The sequence below is a fragment of the Lynx canadensis genome, chromosome B2 (assembly GCF_007474595.2).
Source record: "Lynx canadensis isolate LIC74 chromosome B2, mLynCan4.pri.v2, whole genome shotgun sequence".
NCBI classification, from domain to species: domain Eukaryota; kingdom Metazoa; phylum Chordata; class Mammalia; order Carnivora; family Felidae; genus Lynx; species Lynx canadensis.
The window spans coordinates 89,536,083-89,560,808 of record NC_044307.1 but is presented as its reverse complement, the minus strand read 5'-3'; the positions used below and the strand labels follow the sequence as shown (position 1 = coordinate 89,560,808).

At 40.9% G+C, this 24,726-nt stretch overlaps 1 pseudogene; it reads right to left on the bottom strand.

The window, feature by feature from the left end:
• Positions 1–2,803: 2,803 nt before the first annotated feature.
• The window catches only part of LOC115514965, a 69,606-nt pseudogene continuing 47,683 nt past the window's right edge, over positions 2,804–24,726 (bottom strand).

The following is a 24,726-nucleotide window of genomic DNA, read 5'->3' as shown; positions in this document are numbered from 1 at the left end:
GGACCGCGAGATCGTGACTGGCTGACGTCGGACGCTAACCGACTGCGCCACCCCAGGCGCCCCTGTCTCTATGAGTTTGTTCTTGTTTGTTCATTTGTTTTGTTTTTTCAGATTCCACATGTAAGTGAAATCGTACAGTATTTGTCTTTTCTCTGTCTGACTTATTTCACCTAGTATAATGCACTCAGGTTTACCCATGTCGTTACAAATGGCAAGATTTTTGGTTTTTTTTTTATGGCCGAGTAGTATTCCATTGTGATATATATTTTACATATATACATACAATATATATAAAATATATACATATATAATATTACATTTTATTATTATAAATTATAATAATTATAATAAAATATGTAATATATCAACATATTACATATTAATAGATATTACATATTCTTTATCCATTCATCTATCACAGATGGTATCTAGACTTATTGTGGTAATCAATGACAGTGTATACAAATATCAAATCATTATGTTGTACACCTGAAACTAATATAATGTTATGTCGATGATACTTCATTTAAAAAAATGAGTCTAGGAGCACCTGAATGGCTCAGTAGGTTGAGCGTCCAACTCTTGATTTTGGCTCAGGTCATGATCCCAGGGTCATGGGATTGCGCCCTACTTCAGGCTCTGCACTGAGCGTGGAGCCTGCTTAAGATTCTTCTCTCTCTCTCTCTCTCTCTCTCTCTCTTTTCTATCTTCTCTCTCCCCCTCTTCCCCTCCCCTACGCATCCCCTCTCTCAAATTTAAAAAATGAGTCTCGAATCTTTAGAAAAGCAGAAAAATTCTCCCCTACATGTCAACTATTTTACATATTTATGCTGTCCAATTTACATTTTTTCTTTCAAGATATTAGTGCAAGAAAATAATACTGATGACTAGAATAATTTGTTTACTTCTTTAAAAAGTCCTCACACATTAGTTTTATTTATTACTTCCCCAGTTACTTTGCCAGTATGATACGTTTTTCAGAGGAGCACAGGCATGATTCTTCACCCCTCGGGCTCGAACTGTGGTTTTACAAATCCTTAGGACTGTATGCCTGGCACATAGCTGGCACTCAGTAAATAATGTTTGAATAAATACTGGATAAAGATCTTAGTGATTTATGTGAGTGTGGGAGGAAACATTAGGCCCCCTCCCCTCCGCTATGTGTGCACTCCGCAGAAGTCACAGCATTTGACAGGCCTACAGCATGGATTGGGTCGCTTAGGTTTCATGAGAACAGGCTACAGCTGCTGGGTCCTTTGAGACCAGGCCGCTCTAGCCCTTTGTGCCATTGCTGGGAGTGGTCAGACTTACCCAGCCTCACTTCCCGTTACCACTATGGAAGGTAAATGATTTCTACTGGAGACAAGGAAGATCAGGGGAGGCAACGCAGGGTAGATATATCCATTGTTGTTTTTCAGAACTCTCTTCTCCATTCAGTTCTGTTTCCCCTCTCTGATCCAACACCCCGTTGACCTTATGATAGATAGCACCCCACCTCTCTTGATATTAATTTTCTGGTGTTTCCATAGTCTTGTTACCCCTTTGGCATTACTTTAGATTTTTACTTTGTCCCATGGAACTGCTTCAGCTCTGATGTCTCATTATCACATTTTCTGACCATAATCCATCATTTTTTCCTTTCTCAGTCACAGCCAGATAAGAACCTCCAGTTCCTTGAACTCCTTACCTTCCCCCTTCTCTTTTCTGCCTTACTTAACCTAGGACTTTGTCTCCATCCTTTTAATATCCTCTTGCCTACAGCCTTCATCCCCCATTGCTCCACATGCCGGTGGAACACAACCCTGGTTCAATCTAGCTCTTTGCCTCCTCCAGTCCTACACCAAGATGCCATGCCCACTTGGCAAACTAGAAATTTAGTCATCAACCTTGACAGCTTTTTTCCCACTCTCCCCTCCCTCCCCCACCCTGCCCAGGTTCTGTGCCTCTTCCCTAAATACCTCTGAACTTTTTCCTCCTCCCATGTTGCCCACGGCCATGCCTATAGATCAGGTTGCTATTACCTTTCACCCACATAGCTGCACTAGTTAACTGGTCTTGCTGCCCTCAGTCTGGTGTTCCTATTAGCCAGGCTCTGCACAGCAGCTATAATGTTCTTCATACGTTTCAACGATGATCAAGAAACTCACTTCTGAAACCATTTAATGGTTCCTTGGTTAAAGGCAGTGTTCAAAGTTTTAAAGATGGTGTATCCCTGTGTGATCTGACTTCTGTCCATAGCTCTGATTTTGCCCCCTGCCTCTTGCCTCTCCTTTCTGCAACTCCAAAAGTTGCTTTTTTTTTTTTTTTAATGTTGTCTGTTCCTTTACTTTTTTCTTCTCCACTAGCACCATGAAAACTAAGTAGGGTCTTGGGGTGCCTGGGTGTCTCAGTCGGTTAAGCGTCCGACTTCGGCTCAGGTCACGATTTCACGGCTGGTGGGTTCGAGCCCGGCATCAGGCTCTGTGCTGACAGCTCAGAGCCTGGAGCCTACTTCGGATTCTGTATCTCTCCTTCTCTCTCTCCCTCTTCCTCTACTCACATCTGTCTCTCCATCTCTTAAAAATAAATAAACATTTAAAAAAATTAAAAAAAACCCCAACCAAGTAGGGTCTTGATTTCCTTTCCCCAAAAAGCTGCTACCTCATTCCCAGGCAAATGAGGAGAATAGGACTTGAGGCTGGAACCACTGTTAGGGTCTCCCTCCCCCAGTCCAGAGCCAGGGAGAGGAACTGACCCATGGAGAGGAAGTGGGATCAGGGAGGGCCTACTCCAAGTAAAGCCTCCACTCGGTCCAGTCTTGCTTCTAGGGATAGGAGAGGCATGACTGACTGTCAGAGCCAGGGTGGTGCCTAGCTGGGCCACAGCCCTCTGTAGGGTGGTCCAATGAAATTTGAGGATTCCCAGCACTGCTGGTGTCTGGTGTTTCAAGGCTGCTGTGGCCATAGACACCTCTTGGACCTCTTGGCTTTGGTTCCCCAAAAAGCCAATGGTGACAGCAAGTGGTAGACAGGGAAAGCAGACCCTGCCCTGAGAGCCTGCAGGCTGCACAGGAGAGTAGCCAGCCTGGGGTGGAGGCAGCTGGATCCAGGGAGTGGCTAACCCACACATCATAGATGCTCTTGTTGGGCAGCACCCCCTAGAAGAGGGCATCTGGATCCCAGAGCAGCCCCCACAGTGGAGCGGAAGGGGCATGGGTTTTAAGGACCACCCCCTAGTAGGCTGGGCTGGTTGAAGGTGGGCACTGGGGACAGGATGTGGGTGGTAGTGGAACCAGGGGCATTATCACATGGGGAGTGTAGATTGGCAGCAGGAGGTGGGCAGGTGTCCCCAAAGTGAGGCCCTGTGACTTCTACTGGATAGTCCCCAGGGGCCTGGGGTACCCTGCCGTAAGTAGAGGAGCCAGGCTCTGTGCTCAGGGGAGAGGGACGAGGGCCTGATGGTTTCCTCCTGGGAAGTCTCCTCCTGGGCCCGGGGAGGGGCAGAGGTGCCACAAAGTCCTCTGGAGGTCAGAGGTGGAGTGGACACTCCACTGTGCCCAGAGCCTGCCTGACTGGGGCTGGTCCGTGGCTCCCCTCCCTGAGGTCCCTTAGCAAAGACACTATGCTGAGGCCCTCACTAGGCGGTGGCTGGGGTCTGGGCAGCCAGCAGGGCCAGCCGTGCAGCACCTAAGGGCCTGGGTCCTTGGCGAGGGTTCCCCGCACCCCTCCTGCTCTGCCAGCGCCGGCACAGGGCAGTGTTCTGCAGCCTCAGCACCTCCGCCGGGATCAGGCTCACATCTACTGCCTGGGAGTTGCCCTTGGCCTGGGGCTTCTCAGGGTCCGTAAGTACCTTGCAGAAGCATCCGAAGCATGGTTGGAGGAGATGTTGTGGTGGATGGAATCCTCCCAGCCCTCGTAGTCCTCCCAGTAGTTGGGGAACCCAGCCTGAACCTGACGGATGATCCGGGCCAGTTTCAGCCTGCGGGAGGGCCTGGTTTGGATCCCCTAGGAAATCATGGCCAAGTAGGTGTAGGTGTAGGGGGTGCTTGTCGGGCCGCAGGTATCTCTTTTTCCTCCTCTAGGGGGGCTGGAGGATGACTCCGACCAGGAACCCCCAGGCGTGTGTTGCTGCAGGGCCCCCACGCAGAGGAGGTGAGCAACGTGGGCAGGGGCCTGGCCCCATGGAGGCCTCAGGGCAATGGGGCAGTGTGGTGAGGCAGGGCTGGGGGTCTGGGGCTGCCCGAAGCGCTTTTCATTCTGCCCATGCTCCATGCACTCTCTTCCCTTTGCGAATTCTCTTTCTTTCACCCTCCTCTTTACCCTCTCACCTCCAACTTTATTTCTCCTGGTGGGTGAAATACTCCTACTCATCTTTCCGGTTTTTGTTTACTGCTTCAAGGAATTTTTCCTGAGATCCCTCTCCCTCCAGAAATAATCGGACTTAAGCACACTGTATCTCCTCTAGGCTAATACTTAGAATCCTGTATTCTAATTGCTTATTTATCTATATCTCCCACTGTTTCATGAAACCCATGAGGGCAAGGACTCTACCTGCCTTGTTCGTTGTTGTGCTCCCAGTGCTTAGGACAAGGCTTATAATATACTAAATGGTTAATCATTATTTGCAGCAGAGAGTGTAGAGTGATGGTCAGGTAAGTAAGTGAACAGGAGCCCAACTGCCTGGGTTCGAATTCTGAGGCTGCCAATTACTTGCTTGGATAATCTTGGATAAGTTAATTAACTCCCTATGTCTAGCTTTTTTATCTGTAAGATGGGGATTATAGCAGTATTCACCTCATCTGGGTATTGTGAGCACTGAATTAATACATGTGAAGTCTTTAGAACAACACCTGACACACAGTAAGCACTCAACTGACTGCTGATTTGTCAAAATATTTAGTATGGCCATTAAAAAATAATGGAAATCTATCTATCTATCTATCTATCTATCTATCTAATCTATCATCTACATCTACAGATATATCTAGCTGAAAATGGCCGTATTTTACACACCTTTATGAACCAGTTGCACATATTAAATTGGAACTATGACTCAATCAGTTGAACAAGTTCCCCATGTGAATAATAGAAACATCAGTCTAGATTTTGTGATGTCGAAAGCACAACTATGTGCCCTTCTACACATTAACCTGGACTGCTTTGTCTTTTTTGTCTGTCTGTTCTTACAGTCATCTCCCCCAGCACCACCAGCAGGGAATCTGGCTATGACGCTGGCCGTGTCTGCCTTTATATCCAGCTCTAAAACCTGGCATTATCAGGCTTACTGGGTTTTCAAATTAGAGCTTTCCTTAATTTTTAGAGGTTTGAGATGGTTCTTCACTGACACGGTGTGACCAGAGGTGGAAGCAGTCACACCCTTTTTTTCCAAGAGGAAGGGGATTTCCAACCATCTTTTATCAGTAAGAAGATAGAAGCTTAGAAAGGCCTAGTTATTTGTCCAGAGATACGTATCAGTTAATACTAAAGCCAGGAATAAAGAACCAGCGTTCCACGGCTCTCTCTTGAATTCACACTAAAACAGTGTATAATTAGGAAAGGAAAAATCAAGTATGAGAACATAAAATATGGTATTCTTTTTGAAACTATAACTATGAATTTATGCTACACTGGTACAATTTTTTCAAAAGGTGAAAAGAATGGATAAAAAGAGGTCCTCCAGTGTGTGTATGTCTGTCTGTACAGACATTATGTCTCCCTCTCCTTCTCTCTCTCTGCTCCCCTATCTATAGATATATATACTATATTGCCTGTGAAAATAAAATGAAGCATTGGAGAAGACATTAGATAACAGTTGCTACTTCTAGTTGTGTTGGGGCCAGACCTTTGTTCAATTTGAACTTCATCTCTTTGGAGAATGAGGTGAAAATCGTTCATTTGTGTCCTTGGTTGCCCGTGGACTTAAATCCTAGATTCTGCTATGTGAGCAGCACTCATTTCCTTCTCTCCTTTTTACCCTGTCAATCTTCTGCTATGATGCACTCTTCACCCAGAGGACACTGCTTCCTAACTGCTTTCTCATTGGTCTTTGGCAATCTAGTTTCTGGTCTTTTCATTCTACGTATAAATAACAAAAGTCACCTGTTGTCTTCTGACATTTTCTTAGCTGTGATTCATCTTGAAATTTCTTTCTGGGTAATGCTGTCTATCAAGTCTACATGATTGAAACATACCCCTGCTCTGGTGGCAAGGACCCTGAGCTCATCCTGGTCATGCTATCCTGGTTCTCTCCTGCCTTGTCCTTCTTAGCTTCCTCCATTGGCTCTTCTTCCTTCTTGCATGTTCGACAAAGGATTCACCAAATTGAAGCCTCTTCTTTTTCTACTCTAATTTCTGCCCTTTGAGCATTCCATTCTCTTCCACAATTTGTGCTGAGCTTCTTGTGAGGAGGAACTCTGTTATTCTTATTTCTATTCCACGTACTTGGCACAATACCTGGGTCATGGTAGGTGCTCAAAGTGGTCTGTTGCCTTGAATGTAAGCTATGTCGAGGATTCCAAAATTTAAATCAGTAATGGGATTTCTCAACTTCGAGTTCCAATGACATTACCTACTTTCTGTGCGTTTCCAATAATAATAAAAATAGTTACTGCTATTAAGCACCAGTTGTGGGTTGGTCAGCTTGCTAGGTGATCTCAATACATTATTTGTACCCTATACAACCCTACAAGGTACACTTTATCATCAGCACTTGGTGTAGGAGGAAATCAACATCTATTTGGATATCTAGTGAGTATCTCAGACTTACAGCCAATGAAGAACCCTTGCCCCAAATCTGCTCGTATCCAGTTTTGCCCCCCAGGAAGCGGCGCTCTATTCATGAAGTTATTCTCCACTCAGTGCTTTGCTTTCCAACATCTGATCCACTAACATGTCTAGTTGACTACAAAAAAGTACTTCTAATCTGTTCGATTTTCTTCATTTTCCAGCTCGGGACATCATCTTTTCTAGACCAGGGCAAGAGCCTCCTAACTGGGCTCTCCTTCCATTCCCCTGCCCGCCGTTCTCCACACAGCAGCCTGTGGTCCTTTAATCAGATCATGTTACAGGAGTCATTACACCCTGCTGTGGCTGCAAAAACTATTTACCGGTTTGATTTGATGGTATCAGCAGTGTGGCTGCACTCGTGCTCTACTTTAAGACAAATGTTTGAAAATTTAAGTTAGCTAAATATATAAACTGAGGATTGATTCACCTACGAAGGGACTAACATCTACATCCATAAGCAAACCTAAGAAATGACTATTTTATTAGGGTATTCTATACTTTATAGAAACCTAGTCTTTCTTTAAATAGCAGGTACTTAAAATATTAGCTCATTTACCATAATTTATTTACAAAACACTTTGAAGGAATATACTGAACACATAAGGTGAGGAACGTGCATACCCACATATGGACAATGTATGCTTCTTAAATTTTATTATCCTATTCAAGCAAGTGCAAAATAATATCTCTTATAATATTTGTATTGCCTACAATTTCGATTTTCATTGAAATCTAACTAATGGAAGAACAAACAACCAAAGAGAGAAGTAAGGTAGCCGAAGGAGCTGTCATTCTTGGTTCATGGTTCTGGCTTTTAAATTCCTATTATGTATTTGGGATCAAATTGGCTGGTGTTGGCTGTGAGACTCAGAGATGTCACCTGCTCTTGTTGTTTCTGGACTCAGGTACTCTTATCCAGAAAGCAAATACTTGGTTATTAAATATAAGTCCTGTGTATCTTGATGCAGTATTACAGTGCATAAAAATTTCTCATACACATGGATTCATGTTCATGTCTTTGAACAAATATTTTTTTTATTTTTTAATTTTTTTATTTTTATTTTTTGGGACAGAGAGAGAGAGACAGAGCATGAACGGGGGAGGGGCAGAGAGAGAGGGAGACACAGAATCGGAAACAGGCTCCAGGCTCTGAGCCATCAGCCCAGAGCCCGACGCGGGGCTCGAACTCATGGACCGCGAGATCGTGACCTGGCTGAAGTCGGACGCTTAACCGACTGCACCACCCAGGCGCCCCATGAACAAATATTTTTAAAAAATCCAGTCATTTTTTTATTAGAAGAATATGACTTTTAATGATTATCAGTGATTTATCAGTAATGCAAATATTTGTCTCTCTTTTAATTAGTGGAGACAAGTTGCAAGCTAATTGTGTTAATGTCTGCTTAACTGGTGCAATTTTCACTGAAAAATATTTACCTATTTGTTAGTCTGAACTTGCTTTCGTGGAAAAGCAAGTGTGGAAAATGCCTAAACTTTTTTCTACATATAAGGGTTTTATCAGAGTGTGTTTGTTTGTTTGTAATTTGCTCTTGAGTTTTTTTCTGAAGTTTGTACGTTTAAGAAACTATTGACTTGGGTAGAGAATTTGTTGTTTAGAATATCTCTGTTGATTATTTGCAAATAATGTAGTTACTCTTCAGCTATTAAAATAATCATATTTTAAAGTATGGGAGGGAAAATGAAATATAAGGGTATTTTCATCTAAGTCTCCATCAAGAGTAAGATTACATTTTGGAAATTTATGCTCAGATTCTTTATTGTACTTAAAATTTTCTCATTTATTCCCATTTTCCTTTTCCTTCTTCCTTTCTTTGTGGGCTTTTCTTCCTCATGTAAGCTCTTATAGCCAAGGTTTACATCCTAGGTAATCTCTTCTTCCACATCTGCATGAAATTTATTATCACTGCTAGGTTCACTCACTTCTTGGCTTCAACTGTGCCCATGACAATAACAAGCAAATTTATATCTTTTTTTTTTTTTTAATTTTGTTTTCAACGTTTATTTATTTTTGGGACAGAGAGAGACAGAGCACGAACGGGGGAGGGGCAGAGAGAGAGGGAGACACAGAATAGGAAACAGGCTCCAGGCTCTGAGCCATCAGCCCAGAGCCTGATGCGGGGCTCGAACTCACGGACCGCAAGATCGTGACCTGGTTGAAGTCGGACGCTTAACCGACTGCGCCACCCAGGCGCCCCGCAAATTTATATCTTTATGCCTTACTTCTCAACATCTGAACTGTTTTTCTAGGAGTAACTCAGACTCAAAATGTCCCAAAGTGAACTTACTAACATCCTTATTCAAACTTCCTCTTCTCATATTTCTATCTTGGTTAATGCTTGGCCAAGGGACTCGCCGTCTCCCCCGTGGCTCAGACTAGAAACTATGCCATTCTGGACTCTGATCTCCATCTCACTCTCTATCTTATGTTCTCAGGGTCACCAAACCCTGTTAATACTACCGCTAAATATCTTCTTGTTCTATTTCTTTCTGTGCAGACCCATCATCTGACTAAAATCCTCACCATGTCTTGCCTGTGCTTTAGCAACAAAATCTCAACAGGTCTACTTGCCTCCAGTTTTCTTGGTCTCCATCCCCTTGTTTATGCTGACACTAGGGTAACATTTCCATAACCAAAATATGATTGTGTTATTTCACTGCCTTGAAACCTCTGATGGCCATACTCTATCAATTTCAAATGCTATTGCAGGATGTATAAAGTCCTTCACAACTTGTCTTTGTATCCTCATGAGATGCTATGTAATGGTTAGGACTTGTGCTATAACAGTGACTAGTCAACATTTCTGTATTATTCTTATTCTTATTCTTATTCTTATTCTTATCATTACTTTTTAAAATTGAGGTCCAATTGGTATATAACATTATATTCATTTCAGATGTGCAATCTAATGATTTGATTTGCACACACTATAAAGTAATCACCCCAATTAGTTTAGTTACCATCTATCACCATACAATTGACCCATTTTACCCTTTTACCTACCCCCCAAACCCGTTCCTCTCTGATAACCACCAATCTCTTCTCTGTATCTATGAGTTTTGTTTTGTTTGTTCATGTGTCTTGTTTTTTAGATTACACATGTAAGTAAAATCTTAAGGTATTTGTCTTTCTCTGTGTGACTTATTTCACTTAACATTATACCCTCAAGATTCATCCATGTTGTAGCAAATGGCAAGATTTCCTTCTTTATTAAGGCTGAGTAGTAGTTCATTGTATACATACTACATTTTCTTTATCCATTCGTCCACTGATGGACACGTGGGTTATTTCCATATCTTGGCTATTGTAGATAATGTTGCAATGAACATAGTGGTGCTTTAAATTAGTGCTTTTGTTTCCTTCAGATAAATACTCAGAAGTGGAATAGATGGATCATGTGGTAGATCTACTTGTAATTTTTGGAGGACACTCCATAATGTTTTCCATAGTGGCTGCACCAACTGACATCCCCATCAATGGTGTACAAGGGTCCCCTTTTCTCCATATCTTCTCCAATACTTATTATTCGTGTCTTTTTGATAATAGCTACTCTGACAGGTGTGGGTGATGTCTCATTTTTGTTTTGATTTGCATTTCCCTGATAGCGATGCTGAGCATCTTTTCATGTGTCTGTTGGCTACTTGTATGTCTTTGGAAAAATGTCTATTCAGACCCTATGCCCCCTTTTAAAATTGGGTTGTTTGTTGTAGCCACGCACTGAGGAAAAAGTTCTGAGACACTAGACTAAGCGGACGTGCAGGGCTGCCTCTGCCAGCGAAACAGCAGCAGCAGCAAACTGCACATAGTCTTTATTTCATGTTCGCCAGGTATAAACGTCAAAGAATGTTAACGCATGGGAGGAAAACACAAGGAGACCCTAGACATAGACCAAACACACATCTGGTGTTTATGGGAAAGCATACAGGGAAGACGTACAGTTTCAAGGACTGCTGGGCAATTACAGTGGGTCTGTCTCCTAACTGGCTCCTGGGAGATCATGGGGCTCTGTTCCCATGGTGGTATCTCGTCTGACAGCCTTGAGACCACAATATCGCTGATGTTTCAGCAATTACCCCATTCACTTTCCCAGGGCTTACGATACATTCTCTAGAAATAACTCCACAGTTTGCTTTTTTGCTGTTGAGCTGTTTGAGTTCTTTGTATGGTTTGCATATTAACCCTTTATTGGATTTATGATTTGCAAGTATTTATCCCCTTCACTAGGCTCCCTTTCCATTTTGTTGATAGTTTTGTCTGCTGTGCAGAAACTTTTTAATTTGATGGTGTCTCACTTGTTCATTTTTGCTTTTGTTTCCTTTGCCTTTGGAGTCAGATCCAAAAATTCATTACCAAGACTGATATCAAGAAACTTACTGCCTATATTTTCTTCCAGATTTTTTTTTTACATTCAAGTCTTTAATGCATTTTGAGTTAATTTTGTGTACAAGACTGTGGTCTAGTTTCATTCTTTTGCATGTGGCCATCCGGTTTTTCCAGCACCATCTATTGAAGTGCCTGTCCTTTCCCATTGTATATTCTTGGCTCTTTTGTCATAAATGAATTGACCATGTATGTGTAGGTTTATTTCTGGACTCTTTATTCTGTTCCATTTCCATGGATCTATGTGTCTGTTTTTATGCCCGTACCATACTCTTTTGATTACTAAAGCTTTGTAATATGGTTTGAAATCAGGGAGCGTGATACCCCCGCCTCTGTTCTTCTTCCTTAAGATTACCTTGGCTATTCAGGGTCTTTTGTGGTTCCATACAAATATCAGAATTGTTTGTTCTAGTTCTGTGAAAAATTCCATTGGAATTTTAATAGGGATTTCATTGAATCTGTAGATTGCTTAGGGTGGTATGGACATTTTGACAATAATAATTCTTTCAATTCATGAGGACAAAATGTCTTTCCACTTGTTTGTCTTCTTCAATTTCTTTCATTAATGTCTTAGAGTTTTCAGTGTGTCAGTCTTTCACCTTCTTGGTTAAATTTATTCCTAGATATTTTATTCTTTTTGATGCAGTTATGAATGAGATTGAGATTGTTTTCTTAATTTCTCTTTCTGATAGTTTGTTATTAGTGTATAGAAACACAAAAGATCTCTGTATATTGATTTTGTATCCTGTAGTTTTACTGAATTCATTTATTTCTGCTAAGAGTTTTTGGTGGAGTCCTTAGGGTTTTCTATATATAATATCATGATATCTGCAAATAGTGACAGTTTAAATTTCTTCCTTTCCAGTTTGTATGCCTTTTATTTCTTTTTCTTGCCTAATTGACATGGGTAGGACTTTCAATACTCAGTGGCAACAGCGGGCATCCATATTTTGTTGCTGATTTTTTTGTTCCATTGAGTGTGATGTTAGCTGTGAACTTGTCATATATGGCCTTTATTATGTGGATTATGTTCTTCTATGCCCACTTTGTTGAGTGTTTTTATCATGAATGGGTGTTGAATTTTGTCAAATGCTTTTTATGCATCTATTGAGATGATCATATATTTTTTATCTTTCATTTTGCCAATGTGGTGTATCACAACAATTCATTTGCAGATGGTGAACAATCCTTGTATCCCTGGCATAAATCCCACTTGATCATGGTCCTTTTAATGTATAGTGTATATTCCTTTTAATGTACTATTGAATTTGGTTTCTTAATATTATTTTGAGGTTTTTTGCTTTATGTCCATTAAACATATTGGCCTGTAATTTTCTTTTTTTGCTATGTCCTTGTCTGGTTTTGGTAGTAGGTAAATGCTGACCTCATAAAAATGAATTTGGAAGTGTGCCCTCCTCTTCAGGTTTTTTGAGGAGTTTGAGAAGGACAAGTATTAAATCTTTGAATGTTTGGTAGAATTACCCAGTGAAACTGTCAGGTCCTTGACTACTGTTTGTTGGTAGGATTTTGATTGCTGATCAGTCTCCTTACTAGCAGTCAGTCTATTCAGATTTTGTATTTCTTCATGATTCAGTCTTGGAAGACTGTATGTTTCTAGGAGTTTATCTATTTCTTCTATGTTGTCCAGTTTGTTGGTGTATAATTATAAACAGTAGTTTCTCATGATCCTTTGTATTTTTGTGGTATCAGTTGTAATTTCTCTTTCATTCCTAATTTCATTCATTTGAGCCCTCTCTTTTTTCTTGGTGAGTCTAGCTAAAGGTTTGTCAAGTTTGTTTATCCTTTCGAAGAACCAGTTCTTAGTTTCATTGATTTTTTCTATTGTCTTTTTAATCTCTTTTTCATTTATTTCTGTTCTGACCTTGGTTATTTCCTTCCTTCTCCTAACTTTGGATTTCATTTTTTCTTCTAGATATAAAGTTAAATTGTTTATTTGAGATTTTTCTTGTTCTTGAGGAAGGACTGTATCACTATGAACTTCCCTCTTAGAACTGCTTTTGCTGCATCCCAAAGATTTTGGACTGTTGTATTTCCATGTTCATGTGTCTCAAAGTATTATTTGATTTATGGTTTGGTTTCTTCGTTGACCCACTTGTTCTTCAGTAGCATGTTGTTCAGTCTCCCCATAATTGTTTTGTTCCCCCAGTTTTCTTCTTATAATTGATTTCTAGTTTCAAATCATTATGTTTGGAAAAGATAGTTGATATTTAAGTCTTCTTAAATGTATTGAGACTTATTTTGTGGCCTAACATGTGGTCTATCCTGGAGGATGTTGTGCATGCATTTGAGAAGAATGTATATTCTGCTGCTTTTGGACGGAATGTTCTTTATTTATCTATTAAGTCCATCTGGTCTAAAGTGTCCTTTAAGGCTGATGTTTCCTTATTGATTTTCTGTCTGGATGATCTATCCCATGATGTAAGTGAATGCTAAAGTCCCCTATTATTATTGTATTGCTCTCCATTCCTCCCCTTAGTTCTAATGATGTTTGCTTTGTATATTTATGTGCTGACAATTTTGTATGATGAACTTCAAAGTTGCTGAGAGACTAGATCTTAGCTTTTCCCGCCACAAAATAGAAATCATAATTATGTGATGTGACAGAGGTGTTAACTAATGCTCTGGTGGTCATCATTGCAATATATACATTTATGAAATCAATACATTTTCCTTAAATGTGCACAAAGTAATATGTCAATTATATATTAATAATAACAAAAAAATGATGGTCTCTGGCTATCCAGGTTTGTATGTCAGTTTGCCCAACTGAACTTTGGGTGTATTATTTGACTTACCTAAATCTCAGTTTTCTCATGTGTTAAATTTGGGTTATTTTGAAAAGTGTGTTGAGGATGAAATGAGTTAATGCATGTCAAGTGTTTTGAAGAGTAAATGTTGGCTAAATAATGTTGCATAAATAAAAACTCCTTTTTCCATGTGCATATGGAATTTCATGGTTTCCCAAATAGGCCACATATTGTCTTGCCTTTGGAAATTTGCATGTGGGGTTGTTCTATTCAAGAAGCAACTTCAGTGTCCTTTCTCTTGTGAAATTTGCTCTGAGACAGGCTAAATGCATGACTCCTTTCTCTATGTTCCAGTGGGGCCTCATAAAAACCTTTATTACAGACCCTGTTGAATTGTTTTGCAATTGTTTATGTATGTGTGTCCTCAAATAGACTCTTGGAGTAGATGATCTTATTCATCTTTTTATTTCCCTCAGTGCCTATCATATAAAAAGTATTCAATAAACATTTGTTAAAGGAATGGATTAATTGTGGAACTCTCCTTTTTTTGGACTCATGTTGTTTCAGTACCATAAAAGATTTTTTTCCTAAAAGACAAGAGTATTCCAAAGGGAGATTTAATAATTCTGTGACTTTAAAAAAAAATCCAGAGTTTGTTTAGGATGAAAATTTATCTTCTCTGAAACTTCTATCCTGCTGATGTGAGCAAAATGAATACAGTGTTACCCTGATTAAAATTAGCTTAGATTAGGCTTTATTTAATTTGTATTTGGAAAATATGAAATTTCTAGACATAAAATGTTAAAGGAGAATTCGTTCTCTTCTCTTGCATAATTCTTTTGATGCATTATTGCCCTTTTACACTCAAAACTTGTTGATTGCTGGGAAAGTTGCTCAACACCACAGTTATATGTTGTGAGAATTTTTGAGTCTAATCTGGCAAATATTAGCAGTATTGCTGAACTAGAGCAAAATGTCTAAGTAGGTGAAGTTTGGAGTTTGAAGCCTCCACTCCCAGCCTTCCCTCTCCCTCTGGGATCCTCTGCTCTCATGATGACCTCTGCTCTTTCCAGCCTGAACTTCCAGTCACCCTCCTCAGGACTCCTATGTGCCTTTGCCAGCCCCTCCTGTCTCTGGAAATTTAGTGATTATTGCACTCAGTCCAAGATGGACCTGAGTTCTTCTGACCCCCATCTCAGGTAAATAATCTGCACTGCAGCATCTAGAAAGCAAGCTTTGGCCCAGAGGAGATACTTCAATGGTGGCAATAACATAGCCTTTACCAGGACCCTGTAAGAGACATTTGATTAATGAAGAGCCCCTCCAAATCACTCCGTTATGGGTAAAGGACCCCTTGCGTGCTTGCATGCTCCCAACCGTCATTGGAAACTAGAATGAAAAAGCAATTATTCTTTCATTCATTGTGGTGTTGTCAGAGGGGCATAGACTATGAGGTCAAGAAGACTCAGGTTTGAACTTTCTCCCCCAAAGTCTGGTTATGGTTGTCATTGCATGACTTCTTTCCCAGTTTCAGTTTCTAACTGTGAAATGGGAATGATGTCACTACCTAGGAAGCGTTTTTCTAATGATTAAATGAGATGATGTTGGTCAACTGCTTAGATGGTTCTGGCACACAGGAGTATGTCATGAATAAAAGACATAACTATTAATATTTTCACTCGTTCAAACTTTAACTGATGGCTAACTTCATCCCAGCTATTGTGTTAATAACTGAGACTTCAGGTAATCTCCTATCTCTATTTTAGCCTAAACTTTTGTGCTTATCTGTATTCAAACCCTTTAAACGCTTTCCCCAAGTAGTTTTCCACCTTATGGTTAGGGTCAATTCCCCTTGGGAAGACAGTAAATGTTGAGAATGGAAAAGGAGAAGACTGTCATTAGGACACAGAATTGATAGCCTGTCCCAGAATGCAATGTGCCACTGTGAAAATGATTTAGAGAATGTAGAATCTGCCAAAGTTAATCAAGGAGTATCAACAGCTTGTTGAAATCCCTTATATTTAGGGGAGAGGAGAAGAGATAGGGGGATAAAAGGAGGCCATTCAGTAGCGAAGCATTCAAAAGCATAAGTGTGAAGAGCCAATAATATTTAGTTAGGATGATCAGGTCCAAAACAGTGTGAGTTGTTTCCAGGTTCCATGCTGGTCCCTTTTCCTCTTGGAGCAGCTCACCTGAATTACTTTTTTAAAAAAGTAGTAAAGGTTCAAAAGGTAGAGTAAGAATTTTTAACTTAGGCCACATACAGTTACTGTCCAGCCACACCGGAGAGCCTACTCTTTGGGAAATATAAAATCAGGATCATTAATGTAGGCCCTTTAAGCATGTTTTCTAGAAATTAAGAATATTTGATCACTGAGATTCACTGGAAGAATATTTGCTCCTTTTCTACACAATTTCAACGGCTCATTCTGCTGTACGTGTTAATAGCACATGTTGCTTATATCTCTGCAAGTAGAATCTGTCTGATACTCTCTCATAAACCTTTGATTAGCTCTCAGTTGCTTGAAGGCTATAATTCAGGGATCATTCAGGGATACAGTCACCCTCAGAAGATTGAGCAGACTCCTCCAGGGGAAAGCTGCCAAGTTTCTTTTTGGATGAATTTCTTCAGCAAAGATTTCAGTAGTCATATATATGGAAAATTGCATTATCTTCTCCATTTATTTTACTATTGGACCAATAAACATCTTTTCCTGAAATGGACTCTGTAATGTAGCTTTTGCTACATCCTTTTACTATTGTAAGTTTGATGGTCAAGCCATATGTGCTAAAGTTGATATTAATGATGATGGGATCAGATTAAGTATAAGTACAATTTTTAATTTATCACAGTTACTTCATTCAAGCTTAACTGTAATTGGAAACTTGTAACCAAATGCTTGACAGTATTATGTAAAGCAAAACTTTTATTTCCTTGCACAAACAGAATTTACATGACAGTGTAACAAAATAATGAACGATGAGTTGGTAATGAATATATCCAAATTTTCAGGTAAGATTTTAACTTCAATTTAGGCAATTTTTCATTACATGAAATAAACTGTATATAGCTTAAATCAACTTTTAATCATTCAGACATGTTTTTTTAAACAAATGATCTAAAGTAGCGCTTCTCAAACTTAAGTGTGCATTAGCATTGCTTGGAGGCCTTGTTAAAACATGGCTGGCCCTCCCTTTTCTCCTTCCTTCTAACCACTACCTCCCTAGCTCCCCCTGGGGGTTGATTCAGTTGGTTTGGGGTGGGGTCTGAGAATTTACATTTAGAGCAGAGTCCAATGAGGCTGCTGCTGCTAGTTGTGAACCACACTTTGAGAGCCTTTGATCCAGAGACTGTGGTGTAAGAGAAAGAAGAGAGTCTAAGGAAATGGATTTTATATCATTGGCTTCTCCACATACATGCAGTGTAACTTTAAATGGATTTCTTTTTTGGGGGGGGGCTTATATGTTCATTGACGAGATAGGGATAAGAATGTTTGTCTTGCCCACTTCCCATGGATGGGAGGATCAAAGACCACACTCTGAGTAAACACAGGACGGTATTAGCATTGACACAGAGTAGGAGTCGCTTGATGGAAGCATTGGCGCTTCTCAGGCTATTATTTACAAAAGGGTACTTTGAATTAATTGCGAAGAACTGTATTATAGAATGGGAATCCAAACCTCTCCATTTTCTAAGAGTTGTCTTAATTTACATGCTGCATAAATAGTAATATTTGTAGAGAACCTCAGGACTCCAATACATAATCAGGTCAGAGGAGCTGATTAGAGACAGTAAATTAATCTTCTTTTAGTACTAATTAGCATAGAAACTTGGTTCTGAGTCTGCATTTACTTAAGAAGACCTACATCTTTTCCTTCTCAGTCTTTTACTCATCCTGAAAGCGTTTAGGAGGGCCCACTGTGTGTTGGGCACCGTGCTAGAAGGGCGGTGACGGAGATGCACTTGTTGTGTTCATGGTCCGTAAACATACTTACAATTCAAAGTAGTAAATGTTGCACAGAGGAATGTGCTAAGCAGTGCAGGAGCAAGCACAGAGCAGGGAAGACCCGATTCTGCCTGAAGGGGTCAGGGAAGGCTTCCAGTTAATGTTGCTTTCTTTCTAAAAAGCAAATGTAGAGCTATCTCAGAGGCAGTTTCAAAGTCAGTCAAACGTATCACCCTCATAATCCAAAGGAAGGAGGAGAGATGACAGGAATGTGATATTTATTTAAGGAAAACAAACACCTAACAGCAAGATATGATTCCTCTCACTTTAAAAACTCTTGCTTTTGAAGGTCAAGTAGTTTCAATCATTTATTCACTCACCCACTCATTCACTCAGTCTCTATTTCTGAGCATTTAAGAGCTTATCAAAGCACTTATAATGAAATCTCAATGGATTGTCATGGCTGGTAAGGTCATGAACGAGCTGGCTATGACATGGCAAAAGATGGTCACTGCCTCCCTCACTTTTTGCCTCTTAGCTCTGTGCTCCCTTGAACTACACTGGTTGCCTCTTGGTTCTTTACCAAACCACAGTCTCAATGCTTTTGCATTTGTTGTTTCTTCCACCTGGCTCCGTGCATGACAAACTCTTCTCATCCTTCTGGTCTCAAGGTACAGGTCTCCTCCTCAAGATGTCTTTCCTGTTCATGGAATCTGAGACCCATCCCGCTCATTTCCATGATCCCTCATCAGACCACTCTGTCCTGCTCCGCTGTAGCATCTCACCAGTTTACATGATGTGTTGGTTTGCTACTTATTTGTTATCCACTTTCCCTATTGTTTTGTCTCCACCGTCAATCACAATGCTTTGTGTACAAAAGAGGTTTTTAATATCCATTTGTAGAATGAATAAATATTTGTCGAATGCTTGCCAGGGTTAGAAAAGTGATCACCTGGGGCGCCTGGGTGGCGCAGTCGGTTAAGCGTCCGACTTCAGCCAGGTCACGATCTCGCGGTCCGTGAGTTCGAGCCCCGCATCGGGCTCTGGGCTGATGGCTCAGAGCCTGGAGCCTGTTTCTGATTCTGTGTCTCCCTCTCTCTCTGCCCCTCCCCCGTTCATGCTCTGTCTCTCTCTGTCCCAAATAAACAAATAAACGTTGAAAAAAAAAATTAAAAAAAAAAAAAAAGAAAAGTGATCACCTGAGATAAAGCTGAGAACTTTTTGGGGGGCTGGACTGCACAATGGAGCTCAAACAGGGGCTCCATTTTCCAAGTAGTGGGACTGGGATTTCTGAGCTTCCTCCCTAAGACTTGGCTCCCAGTAGGAGCAAAGGGGATCCATCTGCTGGCAGCACAGCCATGGCATGTTGTCACTCCTTTGCCTCACAAAGCAACTACTGCCTCTCTTGTAAGTGTTGCTGCTATACATTCGGGGAAATAGTCCGGAGGGATCATGAGGATTCTACTTAGCCTAAGACTTTCCTCTCGGTTTACCCAACCAGCAAGAACTTTTCTTTAGCATCCAAAGGGCATTACATTAGAATAAGTAGGCAGATAGGCTATGTTGCATTTGAATTCAATTCAAGAAGATTAAAAAAATTTTTTTTTAATGTTTATTTTTATTTTTGAGACAGAGAGAGACAGAGCATGAATGGGGGAGGGTCAGAGAGAGAGGGAGACACAGAATCTGAAGCAGGCTCCAGGCTCTGAGCTGTCAGCACAGAGCCCGACGTGGGGCTCAAACTCATGGACCTCGAGATCATGACCTGAGCCGAAGTCGGACACTTAACCGACTGAACCACCCAGGCGCCCCTGATTTTTTTTTTTAAAAATGTCTTGCACTTAGTACTCACCTGGGAGGCAATGAAAAGGAATAAAGGTTTTTGATATGTAGTCCCTGTCCTTAAGAAGCTTCCAGCTTAGATGAGGAGATAGGAAGTTTGGTTAAGTAACTGGTAAATCAAAATGTGGAGCGATTTCTAACTGTAAAATGTGATGAGCACATTGGACTTTGAATGCTTTAGGACAAAATGTTATATGCTCATAAAACGGCTTTATCTCTATTGGAAAATAGCCATGGTCTATAATGTAAAAGACCTCCTGGTCTAAACAAAAGATGTGTTGTCCAGTAGAACTCTTTGCAGGGATGGAAATATTTTATAATCTGTACTGTCCAGTAAGGGGGCCACCAACCACATGTGGCTTTGGAGCACTTGAAATGTGGCTAGTGTGAATGGGGAACTGGATTTTTAATTTAACTTAAGCTAAATTTAAATAGGCACATATGGCTAGTGGCCACTGTATTAAATAGTACAGGTCTATGGGGAAGGACAGAATTTGTGTCCACTGGAATGTTCCGCAGAACCAATATTATATATGTCTATGTATAAAATAATTTTTTATGATCGGAAAATAATTTATCAGGGGTAGCATTGTGGCACAATATGTGTTTGTTATTATCATAAAATAAAAATTCTAAATAATATATTTGGGTCATCTGTAGCACCTTTAAAATGAGGTGGCTTAAAGGAATGTTTGTTTCTATTTTTAAAGCATATGTTCTTGAAAATACTCTATTCCTTGAGTTTGCAAACTTTGGTGCTGAGACTTCTATAATTTTCAAATGATTGTGATGACAGAAGGAAAAAAGTAATTGGAATTGTAGTTGAAGTGGGTACTCTGCAGAATTTTCTTTCACTAATTTAAATAAATCAACATCTTTCCTTGTATGTAAAATTTTTGAAATAAATGCAAAATTGTCTTAAGAAAGGGCTCATAAATATCCATGTACTTTTTGGATATCATTTAGTTAAAGGGCATGAGAAAGGGAGAGGGAGAGAGAGAGAGGCAGGGAGGAGGAAGCCGTATAAAGCATAGCTTTTAGGCAAAATTTGGGAATAGTCTCTAAAGTTAGAGGAACTGTCAAAGACATAACTTGCGTAATCCATTCATCCAACAAGTATAATCCAGATCAATCACCCACTATAAACTAATCAGTCACCCAAAAGACACAATCGTTCACCAACTCTGCCCACCTCACCCACCAATAACTCTTTACCAATCTTGCCTCAACTCCTACAGAATATTGAGCAACTGTGACTCATTCCTGCAAAATATTCCACTGGCATTAACTCAGGAAACTAAGGGTCTTAGAGTATTAAAAGCTTTCTGCGAGTAAAAAACCCAGCCAACCCACCAAACAAAATCTGCCCGGCATGGCAATTCAACATTGCTCTATGAGAAAACGGATGCAGTTTTATCTGGACAAATTGGAATAACTTTCCTCCTGTTTTGCAAAAAAGAGCAATGAAATTCTGAAGAATGACCCCAGTTGTGGTTGTAACAAACAGTATGCCTTGTCTGACTTCTGATCGCTGGCTCTTAAATGCTTTTTTGAGATTTGCCTGCAACAAGAGTCCTGCATCTGGTCTTATTGGATCAGCTTTGGAAAGAAAACACAGTGAGACTTCATGACCCTGGTAGAATTATTTTGTTTCAGGGTGGAATGGTCTTTCAGTATTCCCTTAAAGTTTGCTGAAGAGCATTTATTTGATTTTTTAAAAATTGTACAGAGTAAGTAGAAGAAATCCATCATTCTGGAAAAAGTTTATCAGAAGATAAAAGCTGGCACTCTGCAGCCAGTCAGGGCACAATCATGGAGAGAGTACACATGAAAGATGCTGTAAGCTCCAGAACAGAATCATTGAGGCACTCGTCTCTGAGTTCTGAGAATGTGCCTGAGGGCCTGAGCCGTGTGCCTGGTGGTCATGTGCCCTGGTTGGTGAGTGCGGGTTGGGAGGTCTGAGAGGGGCACACATGCCCCAGAACCACCCATATGCCCAGGGAATGGGTACACTGGGGTTCTAGAGAAAAGTCTCTCCAGAGAACACGCTTATCTGAAAGAAGTGTGGGTTTTCTTTAATAAAGAAGTGGGAACCCAAAGAACTTTGATCCGCTTGCCTTTTTGTTCCCCACATATTGGAGTAGGAGGTCCTTAAGTTGTGTGCGTGTGTGAGTGGGTTTTTATGGGTGGTGATGGGGAGTGTCAGAATGTGATCAGTAGCTGTTTAGTGAAGGCTCTTTGCAGGTGGTGGTGGTTAAGTGCTTTAGTGGGTATAATAGGAACCAGTTTAGGTGTTTAATTGGGGCCTCTGGACAGCTGTCACAATCCTGCCTGCAACTAGGGAGGAAGAAAGTGTAAATAATGAAATTCACGTAGAAAATTAAACTAGCTTGTGTGCTGGAGATCATTACTTACATAAATTACAAAATGAATATTTTATGTTTGACAGCTAAATCGGTTAATTTTTTAAAAAATAAAGGGTTTGGATCAGTTGTGGAAGTGAACATTTCATCGAAATCTGTCCGGGAGCTTAATGCGTCTCACCCTAAATGTATGCAACTCTCATATGCTACAGAAACACTCAGCTATCGTTGATGAATCATACATGGCCAACTAACCCAGACCTAGATTGTAACTCATCTTTGAGGTATTGAACTCACTTATTCCCCCCCCCCACCCCCAGCCTGAATTGGTGTGCCCAAATAAAGATGCTCTTCTAAAAAAATCCTCAGATGCTTCTGAAGTTCTTTGTTAAATCAGACTTACCCTGTGGAGGGGTGGTAGTGGTATTTGGAGTGTATCTCTCAGTAGAGCTCAGGAGGGATGAAAAGGTGAGCCGGTCCTTGGAGCGGATTGCCTGAATGGGCCACTTTGCATGTTGTGAACACAGATCTGCCGGGTGTCTCTCAGAGGAATAGAATCAAGTTGCCGCATACGGAGGCCGGTGTCAGTTTATAATAGGAGGTGCAAATGCTTTTTCCTAGCCGTTGATACACTTTTAGAATTTCTTTGGGCTGAGGGTCTACCAGATAAAATACTTAAAAGTGATTGTCCAGGCTACTAACTCAGTGCTCAGTTCCAGGGTGAGCCAGAAACTTCAGAACCAATGGGCGAAGGACACATTGAATATGCCTACCAGGAAACATTTGGAGTATTAGAATAGCTGCTATTTTTGTCAGCAGTAGCTCCATTACTGGGCCTGTCCAGTGCTTCCAGGAGATGTTGGAATTAAAAGTGGGAAGTTGCACATTGTATCTATGTCCTTCAGAATATTCCACCAGTTTAAATAATCTTCCCCGTGGGAAAGTCTGTGGAAGACTTAGGTGACATGGTCACAAATAAACGTTTTACTTCTTTGGGAGGCCCTGGGCGCTGGAGGCCATTTGCCTTGATCTTAGCGGAAGGGAATATTTGGAAAAGGGAAAGGACAGACACTGTGGGGGAGACATTTAGAGCTACATACGTACTGAGGCAGGGGTGGCAGCGTTTAGTTTACAAAAGGAAAGGTTAGGATATGCAGAGATCAGTGCCGTTGTTTATCTCAGAGATTTATACAAAATACTCCAAAGCAGGATTCTTTCAGTTAAGGGCAGGGCTAGACCACAACGTACACAGGCTCTGGAGCCAGACGCCCAAGTATGAGTTCCCATGTAGCCACCAGGCGGTGACTCAGCATCTCTGTGCCTTAGTTTCCTTGTCTGTAAAATGATCACAACTGTACCCACCTCACTAGGTTATTATGAAGATCAAATTGTTTATTAGTAGTAAAATGCTCTTAATAGTGCCTATACATAGTAAATACTACACGTGTTCATTAAAGAAATAACACTGATACTTGAGGTGGCAACACATTCTTAAGACTTGGACCAAGACTGCTGATAAGGACGGAAGTCAAGAAAATGGATGAAAATTATTTTTGTCTTATGCTGCTTAGCATTTCTTGTACATACACCTTTCTTCAGAGTACATATTCAAGTTTTATCAGCTCCTTGTCCCTGGAGCTCCCCCAGGTGGGGGTTGTGGAGATACAGGTCCTCAAGACCTGGGATAGGCTTCCTAAAGAAGCCCCCTTTTGAAATCGAAGAGATTTCAAGCCCTTAGGTTTACATTTGACAAGTGTGACTATTGGACAATCAAGTAGCTAGCAGAGTCTGAGGATAAGAACATTAGTTCAGGTCACACATGTAAAGCAAAGTTAAGTCATGCTCTACCTCTGAAATGAAAGTCAATGCTGTTTAGAATAGATGCTATTTATTATTAAGGGTACACCCAAGCCCTATTTCTAGAAGCACCATGAGATGTATTGATGAGTCAAGTTCCATTTCCTTCTGATAAACTAGGCAAGTTTAATTCTCTATTCATAGGCTTGGTGAGGATAAATCACCAGCCTATAAGAACGATTAAGTTCTGATGTTGCGATCTACCTTTGCCCGAGGGCCCCACTCACCCCGCATGTGCTGACAATGCAGTTTTGCCCACGTGTCTCCTTACTGGCAGCTTTGATCGAAGAGCTCCTTTCTCTTCCTCCATTTTTATGTTACCGGGGATGGAGATGGTCAGAACCAAACTAGCACTCTGCTCTGTATGTGCTGCAAAGTGGGAGAAAACAATGGGTTGGACCTTGACAGAAAATCCTGAGAGGCTCGTCAATTATCCCGTAGTTTCTCTTTGTCCCAGCTTGCTTTGATTGTCTCATTCTGCCAGAGCAGAAACCACGAGGGCCCTCTACGGCGACATTTTAACTTGTTTTCAAGGAGGCTTGCTCCTTAATGGTGCTGATGTCTATGTCGAGCTCACAGTGCTCAAGGATGCCTCCTATTTTCTGCTTAGTGGGACCCCAGGCCAGGTTGCACTTCCTGTCCTCAGCATTCTGTCTGGAACACACTGAGTCAGGGGCTCGGCTAATGCTAAGCACCCTGAGGTTGATATGTGTATAAAAGTGGTCAGGATTATTGGTGTCGAAGGGGTCTTATAAATGGCTCCTGTTCCCCACCACATTCATAAAT